Source organism: Ochotona princeps, chromosome 25 (assembly GCF_030435755.1).
Source record: "Ochotona princeps isolate mOchPri1 chromosome 25, mOchPri1.hap1, whole genome shotgun sequence".
Taxonomy (NCBI): Eukaryota; Metazoa; Chordata; class Mammalia; order Lagomorpha; family Ochotonidae; genus Ochotona; species Ochotona princeps.
This window is the reverse complement of record NC_080856.1, coordinates 22,544,499-22,554,399: the sequence shown is the minus strand read 5'-3', so window position 1 is coordinate 22,554,399 and position 9,901 is coordinate 22,544,499.

Below are 9,901 nucleotides of genomic sequence, written 5' to 3'. Positions count from 1 at the left end.
GAAACAGGGGCCATGTCTGCCAGGGGAAAATATGGTAGAAATACATGATATACTTTGTGGTAAGCTGCTTTTACGTATTATAAAACTGCCTCACGTTTTTCAGCAAACATTCCCTGAACATTCTATCAACTTCATAATAAGGTATACCTGTATTTTATATACTTCAATATTTTATTAGTGTTATTATGTGCAATTGTTATTATGTACAATGTTGGTGGAGCTCAATGACACATTATGCACAAAATTGCCATTGAACAGCAAAATTGGCTTGTCACTTACGTCACTTCAAATATTTCTTTTAACTGATTACATGGACTTGACTGCAGCCTCAAAAAGATTAACTCATCATCTAATATACAACATCATACACAATAAGCAAAAAGTTTCCTCTTTGAAATTGCAGTTTTGCTCAAGATTATAATTGAAATGTGAACCTGATGTCCTCAAGCAGAAATTTGCCCACATCTACATTAGATTTTATTTCACTGATTTTAATCACGTATGCTTTAGCTATTTCCATTTTTTTAACAGAAGTGGAGCATGTTTAAATCCTCCCAGGCTGGTCTCTAGGCTTAGTGCACTTTTCTTACGTATTCCTGAAGTATTCCCAGAGTGGGAACCTAACTAGGTCCCTGTCTTTGCTGTGGAATAGGAACGTGAATTTTGCTGCAGTTCCATCACGCTCCACATGATGGTGGCCTTGTCCCCACAAACCAGACTTCAGATCCCCACATGCTGGTTTACTGATTTCAATTTCAAGCGGCTGTCAACTTTCCTGCACCCATGGAATGGCTGAAGCTCTCCGTGTAGGCTCCAGGCCCCACCTGTGATGGAGGAGTATGATGCTTCTGGAAAAGCAAAGGGTATTGACTGTTTCCAGATGCATCTTGCTTACAAAATGTTATAGTGTTGATTTCTATGTCTTTTGAATTTTTTTAATAAAAAACTTGCAAAATTTGAAAATGTACATAGTGGCAAACTAAATGAGATATTCCCCACTGTGTTGATGAGCCTTTGCTGTTAATCATTTACCACTCTCTAGGGCTGTACAACAGCTAATGTGTGGCTCTTGAGTATTTAAGATCTGACCAAGGGGTTGGCATGGTACCATAATGGATAAAACTGCCTGTGGTGCCAATCTCCTTCATGGGACTGGTTCAAACCTGATTGCTCCTCTGGCAATGCTTCCACCTGCAAATGCTCCTGGGAAAGCAGCAACAGATGCTTCAAGCACATGAGCCTGATTGCCCAAGTGAGAAACCCAGGTGGAGTTCCAGTTCCTGGCTTCGGCCTGGCCCTCCTAGTTTCATTTGGAAGTGAACCTGAGGATGGAATCTCTGTTTCTCTCTCTCTCCACTCTCTCCCTCCCTCTCTCTAACATGAAAAACATAATGCAAGCTTATTTACACTTTAACATACATATATACTTTAATATATATATACACTTTATATATAAATAGATATCTATGGATATAGATGATATAGATATAGATAAAGATATAAAGATATAGATATAGATATAGACATAGATATAGATAGATAGATATTATGAAACAGTTCCAGAGGCTAAGGGATTTTTCCTCCCACCCTCCACATTCCCCATCCCCTCACTGATTTCCCTTACATTATTACAATACTATAGTCCTTCAGCAACAGTCACACGTCCATCACTGTATTTAAGTATAACCTGACATTATACGTCTAGACAATGTGAGATAGTGTAATGGAAGAAATTAAGCAGAGTAGGATGATTACAAGTAAAGCGGACAGGATTCATACAGCACCAGCAAAGTAAAGTCCCATGATTCAATATTCACAGCTTGACAAGCAAAGCCAGAATCTCTCTCTCTCTCTCTCTCTCTCTCTCTCTCTCTCTCTCTCTCTCCCTCTCTCTCTCTCTCTCTCTCTCTCTCTCACACACACACACACACACACATACACACACACACACACATGCTCCTGACATGACAGGTGGAGCCCAGGCGATGCCCAAGCCAAAGCTTGCATCATGGTATTTGGAGTTCCAGTCTCTGAAATTGTGAGCTAAAGAAATCTCCTTTTCTTTCAAAATTATCCTGACTCCACATTTCACTATAGCAATATAGAGCAGAATAATCCAGACTTAGAGAAATGATGTGCTGGAATCCATTGGAGAACACACAGAAATCTCCATCTTGCTTAGCCATTCACAGCATGCGTGACTATGGTTGCCAGACCTGTGTTGAACCTTAGAATGGGGAAGGGGTGCAACAGCATAACAGCTTAATCATCCTCCTGCAGTGCTGGCATCCAAAATGGGCACCAGTTCTAATCCCGGCAGCTCCACTTTCTATCCAGCTCCCTGCTTGTGTCCTGGGAAAGCAGTAGAGGCCGGTCCAAGTCCTGCAACCACAAGGAATTTCTATGAAACCAGAATTTTCTAGAAATATTGTAAAGTACTAACAATGTATTGCACTGTACAGAACTTGAGATTGTAGCAGACAGAACATTTAGCCAGAAATGTTTTAAGATTAAAGTCCAAGAGGGAGGCAAAGCTATAACTGGAAGTAAATGATCCGTATTCACAAATGGAATCATCCGCTAAATGGGATGAGGAAGAGAAAAACATAAATGACAAGAAGGAGAGCCTGTCACTTGTATGTAAGCAGTGTGACTCTCAGCCTAGCTGCAGAATACAACAGACAGGATGGCTGCCCAACCAAGCGACTTCTCACATCAGACTTCATGTGTGCAGGAGCAGATACTGTTCAAACAAATCATTTCAGTGTGAAGTATCTGCAGCAAGAATTTCACCATGAAAATTCATGAGAACCCTTCCCAATCTGTCAACCATACTCTGAGCTCTTTTGACACATACTGCAATTCCCGTAAATCAAACATCTCTTCAGTATTAATCAGGTTTTCCCCTCATTCTGTTGCTCTGTGCTTATTTTGATTCCAGAATGTGAGGTGGGAAGGCTGATAACATTGCTTGTTAAAAGTCTGTGCTTTTAACATAAACTCTAAACTATAATCACAAAGAGAAGTAGTAAAAACACTTCCATAAAATCGATAACAAGAGCTTTACGTAACATTCAGGTTTTGTCTAACCAAGGCACAGTATTAGCAGAATTTTTATGATCCTTAAACAGACAGTGAATTTCTGCCAGTGTTGACAGACACCCCATTACAGAGATTTGTAGCAGTCTTTTAATATTATTGGTTCATATTAAACTTGCTATCATTTAAATCCTTACAATCTTAATTATTTGTATGCCAACCACTGTTAGAAATAGATTTCTATCTTATACTCATGTAATTGATATTCTAGGCAAAATTAAATCTATTGCTGTCTTGTTTCCAGCATCCATCCAAATCTTTTCTCTACACTGACTAACCTGATTGGCAGCTAGCAACAGTTCCTGAGTTCTTCACCATTGCAGATCATTTTTTTTTCTAAAATGTTCTCTATAACCATATAATTCCTTTTTAAAGCATTTTAATAACATTCTACTGTCTAATGCATGGTATCTAATCTTTCAGTTCACAAACATAATACCCTACAATCTTTCAAAAATCTCACTCTCTACTGCTTACCCCATCTCCTCTACACACATTCTCTGTTTCTGACCAACCAACCTAACACGTTCACCAAAGCATGCTACAGCCTATGAAGCATCTTCTTATTCTGCTGCTACACTTCTTTGTTGGTTTTCCCCACTTTTACTTGGAGAATCATTTGAAAACTGTAGAAAACTTGCATGGATAGTACTAGGTACACTATTGCAACACTAATCATCATTTACCTATTTGCAAACATTTTCTGTACTTGCTGCTAATTTTGTTCTATAGGCATGGCTTATTTCTGTTTTTATTTGAAAAATTTTTAAATCAAATGGTATCTTTCTAATTGAAACAAAACGGAGATTGTCACTTGGGATTTTAAGAAACAAATCAAGGAAATTCCATGCAACTTTCAGTGCCATTCTCCCAATAGCAACATCTATTAACATTATTTGCTTCATTAGAGCAGCCAGAATATTAACATTGATCCAGTCAAAATTCAGAATATTTCCATCACCACTAAGTTTCTACATGTTGCTCTCCTGTAGGGCATATTCACTTTGCATACACTGCCAGTACCTCCTCTGTATTTCACAATCATCATCTGTTTTCCTTTCTCATAATTTTTGTAAGTTACAAAACAATATATAAATTTACTTAGTGTGCAAACTTTTATCATTGACTCTTTCCATGATTAGAACTCTGAAAATTCATGCAAATTATTACATGTAATTTCTCTCTCTCTCTCTCTCTCTCTCTCTCTCTCTCTCTCCACTGAGTAGTGTTTAATGCTATGGGATGCAACAGTTTATTACCCATTCACCTATTGAAAGACATCAAATTGTCTACAGTTCACGCTAGACATAGATCAATAAACAGAAGCCTTAAAAATGACAGGAAAAATGTTCTCACACCTAGAAAGGATTCTCAATAGAATTAACAGCTAACTTCTCTTCAGAAACTGTGGATGCAAAAGACAACTGAAATACATGTCCAAAATGGGAAAAACAAAAGTAATAATCAGAATTAGCAAAACTATCAGCTATGGGAAAAGGTTGAGACTTTTACAAATACTCAAACATTTAGGGAAATTTTTGCCAGCAGATTTAGTTTTCAATGAATGCCAAACAAAGTCCTTACATTTGAAAATACACAAGCAAGGACAGCAAGTCGATTGAATGAGAGGAAACATTGAGCATCTTTAAAGATGACAATATAATTTAAATGTGATATAAATGCAGAGCTATTCTTTTTTTCTTTTACTGGTTTCTAAAAAATCATATAGAGCTAAATGTGTCCACTTGCATATAAAAACACAAGCATAGCATGTGGGAGTACAGCAGATAAATGGTAAATAAAAAAGTTAATACTTGAAAAGCCTGGGCCCAGTGCAAACGCTATTGCACTGGCCCATTTTGGGGCACCCTGGAAATCATACGATATACAAACTTTTAGTGTGAGTTTTATTGGAACATAGAGAAACATGAGTTCCATCAGGCCATTTTGTCTATAGGGCTAGGAATGTATCCACAGGACTGGGCAAAGCTGTGACATGTGATAGAAAAGTTAAACTGCATATTGAATCCTGGATGCGTTAAGAGCCATGCTACTGCATAATTAATGCACATTTGGGCTTGGTGAACTAACAGTGAGAAGAGCTTAAACCTTCTGATGTCTGTAGGCTAAGGTGTGATGATGGGAATTTCTGTCAATCCACTTTGATTTCAGTGGGGTAATGAATTTCTGTGGTGGATCATGTACTGCCATTCAATTAACCAAAACTAAAGTTATGAACACTAGAATGAGAGGAAAAACAAACGTGAGTGAAAAGACTAGTAGTCCCACTAGAAGTCTTTGGTATTACCTGGCTGATCTTACTGCAGTCTGACGTCAGTTAAATAGAAAGAGGTAGGTTTAAAAAAAACAGGATTGACTTAAATTTTTACAATCACCAAATGAATCTGAGGGATCAGCAGAACCAGGGCCGCACAAGTGCCATCCCAACTACTTCAGGTAAGGAGTTGCCTCCCATAGTAATCATATCATAGAGCTCAAAACAAACTCTACCTGAAATTTAAACAAATGGTGAAGACAAGGTATTAGTGGTATAGTAAAACTCCACCATGACTTTGATCTTGGACTTTCCAGATTCCAGAAGTGTCAGAAAGAAATATATCTTGTTTAACCAATCCATCTTTTGGTCAGTTGTTATTGCAGCCTAAGCTAAAACAGAAACAGGGGTCATACTTTATTCCGCGAGGCAGCCAACTGTGCTTGTATATGTGTGTATTTCTGTGTGTACATGTGTGTGCCTACATTTACTTGGGAATATACTCAAGTATTTTTAACATTTATAAAAAATGGTAGTAAATATATTGGAAATCACAGTTTAGTATGAATTCTTAGGGAAATTGTGTGACAGGGTTTTCTGGAAAACCCAGAGTGCAAATTCATTTTCTTATGGATTTTGTACAACTAGTCAAGACATTGATAAAGCACCATTCCATTTTGTTTAGATTATTTTCTTAGATGATTTTCTTCAAACATACTAAGCTATCATGCTTACAAAAACAGAAAATTCTGTTTGTGACATATTCTATTTTCTATCCCTTCCCTGTTAAATTCATCATATTATAGGGTCAGATGCTCGGATAATGACACAATCCATGATGACATTGTCTATTACGCTCTATGTACTTTTTTTTTAAAGATTTATTCATTTTATTACAGCCAGATATACACAGAGGAGAAGAGACAGAGAGAGGAAGATCTTCCGTCCGATGATTCACTCCCCAAGTGAGCCGCAACGGGCCGATGCGCGCCGATCCGAAGCCGGGAACCAGGAACCTCTTCCGGGTCTCCCACGCTGGTGCAGGGTCCCAATGCATTGGGCCGTCCTCAACTGCTTTCCCAGGCCACAAGCAGGGAGCTGGATGGGAAGTGGAGCTGCCGGGATTAGAACCAGCGCCCATATGGGATCCCGGGGCTTTCAAGGCGAGGACCCTAGCCGCTGGGCCACGCCGCCGGGCCCACGCTCTATGTACTTTTATAAATATTGTAAGAAGTGTCATTCTAGTCTTAGAGCTTTTTTTAATGTGAAATTACACTCCTCTCCCTGTTACCTTCTTCAAGTCTCCATTGTCTCTACTTTAAAATTGCAGTTTGTTTTTTTTTCCCTGCACAAGGTTATTGAAGTTTGTGTTGCAGTTGGCTGCCAGGCAATAAGATTTCCTGGTGATTTAATTTTGATGTGTCTCTGAACTTCAGTTTAATTATATTCATCCCAAAAGATATCAAAGTAAATAAGTATACATTATTAGGAAATGTGATATGCTAGTATGGGGTTAATGATATTTTAAATAATCCGATGAAGACTACTATCTACTCTGGTCATTTTAATACCCTATGTCAACAGTAGAGAATTCCAAAAACAATGACATAAGGCAGAAATATCCTTTGGAAAAGACAGGCTACACAGTAGAAATTATCCCATGGGAAGCATTACATTGGCTCGTGTTCCATATTTCAAGGGCTCTCCCCTACAGCCAGCTCAAGATTCAATTAAGAGAATACACGTATGGGATATATGTGCCAGGGTAGATTCACATTGACCACATTGCAGAGCTTAAATTTGCAATCACTGTATCCATATGTATTGATTCATAGTGATGAAATAGCTGTAACTCAAGCCACAATACTCGCTTAAACCTTGTATTGATTGCTTTCCTATAAGGAAACCTGAATGCATTATGGAGGTGTTCTTGAGATCAGTAGCATCCACTCTTTGCAGATGAAAGTAGAAGATGTTTACTTTAATGCAGACCTCGCATGAGCGCAGAGTCGCTGCAACTGCCGTTATCCCTGGCTAACCAACCTCGTCTGCCCTTCTGCATTCATTGCAGGCTGTAGTTCTTATCAGTACCTACTTGTTCGCTGAGCTGTGTAAATCATTCAAGCCACATTCAACTTCTTGATCGAAGAATGCGTTCTCTTCCTTCATGGCCTTTGGATGTGTTCTGTTCAACATTTATTTCAGAGTCATCCGAAGATAACCTAGTTCTTTTTGAAACACGCTTCAAAAACATCTCCATAGCTCTTGAAAATAACATTACCTCCCCTAGAGAACCTCACACACAAAGTCAACATGAAATAAAAGACAGCAAAGTATAAAACATGAGAAACATGTTAGAAATCATTTTCCTAAGGTAGTATTTATTTATAATCAGAAAAATACGGATACATCTAAAGGACTAATATTTTTGTGGAATTGATTTTCTCCATTATGTAAAAATCAATACCTACTTCTCCAGAGCAAAATAACCTTGCCCTGTGCAGAGACAAATCATGAGCTCTTTGGAGTCCCACTGAAAATATGAACCATCAGAACTTGGAATGTCAAAGATTTCTATTTCATAATCAGCAGAAAATGGATGTGAAATATAAAAGCTGGCATTGAGAAAAGCAGTAAAGGAAGTGATTAGCTACCTGGTAAACCAGTTAGTACTTGAATTGAATTTTTATTAGACATAGGCAAATATAACAGCAAACGGGCAGGAAGAAGTCAATGATCCTGGATGTCTTAACTGCCAAACTCAGCTACCTAAGTCTGTTTATCTACTTTTTAGATTGTTTGCTTATGTTCACATGCATCTATGTATTTATATTCTTTCTTTGCAATTTTGCTACCTAATGTTCTGTCATAAGAATGGTAATTGTATTGAGCGATGGGAAGAACATGGAAGAGGAGTAATCACTCAATATAGACTGTATATTTCTCCACAAAAAGAAAAAAGTACAGAAGATAAAATTTTGGGTGTTTTTTTATTCATGTTAATTTGAACAATTTGAAGAAACCCAAACCACCAAACCTCTTACTTACACAGGTAGATATCTTTTAGTCTAATATAGAGGAAATTATTTCTAATATTTTCAGAAATATTAGATTAGTGAATTGCACACATGTTGTCTCTTTGCCTATCCATCTATCATAATAGATTCTTGATAAGTCTCTCTTTATCTTTGCTGCACAACAGAAAGTTGACAAGTCTAAGTCAATTGGAAAAAAATCAATTATCAATCCTCTGTTGGTCTAGGATGCTTAAGATGCTAGAATCTTCTGTAGATGTAGAATCTAGGATGCTACAATTTCACCTTAAGATTCAATTAAAATAAGATCTCTTGTGTTTCCAGAGAGAAGAGAAATTCTGCTAATGAGGACATCATGAGACAGCCCCCACATACTTTTACTTATTACAAAGGTCTCAACATCTCTAATAACCTGCTGATATGACTTAGCAGAGTGAAAAACACTACATGTCCTAGATGTATTGTGTGAAGTGTAAAAGATAAATTGTGAAAACTGATCTGACAGAAGAAGACAGCTGGAATATAATCAGCCAAACGTCCAATGGAATGTGCCAAAAATTAACAGAGTAAGGTTTTCCAATCTTTTGAGCAAATATTACATTCCCTTTGTAGATTTCTTCCTTGGGATGAAAACTGAATCCTCTTTCCAAATCCTAAGTATTTCACTGCTATAGTTACTCTCATTTGTGAATCATTGGTACCTCCTATGAAGAACAGCTTTGAGATGTCCCGGCTTATGATGAGGGGCAACATCCTCACCCTTGCTGAGAATCATGATATCTGCCTACCCTTCCTTATTGAAATATTGTGAGGACCCCCTCTCCTATTTCCCACAGGTAAATCTAGGACTATGGCTAGTGTGAAAGACAAATATAATACGAGATAGATTAACAGCCTGGGCATGGGAGGAGGAATATTGCCTAAATGGTGATTTAGCAATTTAATTTTTTTAATTTAGTAATTTTCCCTAAATGGTAAAAAACTTCAATTTCTCTTCTTGCAATGCAGTTCTTATAAAAGGAAGCACAGATGTCTCCTTCACATCTCTTTATCTACCCTTCACACCTGATGAACTTTAGGGTAAAGTTCATGAAACGCTGAACATTTGGGACGAGTTCGTTCCTGCGTCACACACAGGAGTACCAAAGACAGCTGGTTTCTTCCTGTTTGTGGGAATTTGTGATTTTTGTAGTTTTTCTTTGTGTATGTATGGTTCCATGCTTTGGTGTGATTTAGCAAGATGTTTAAAGGTGAAATTAGAGTAGAATACTTCTCAAGACTTAGAGGAACTTGAATTTCACACCCTTTCTCCTAGAAGATTAACATTCCAATTCTTGCTTAACAGGGAACTGGGAATTATTGCATGATGTGCTAAGATTCATAGGTGACACAGCTAAGAACTCCTGCCTCTGGGCTCCCTGCCATGTCCTGTGAATAAAGTCTATGCCACAGATTTTACAGGACTGTTTTACATTAACCGATTTTGCTCAAG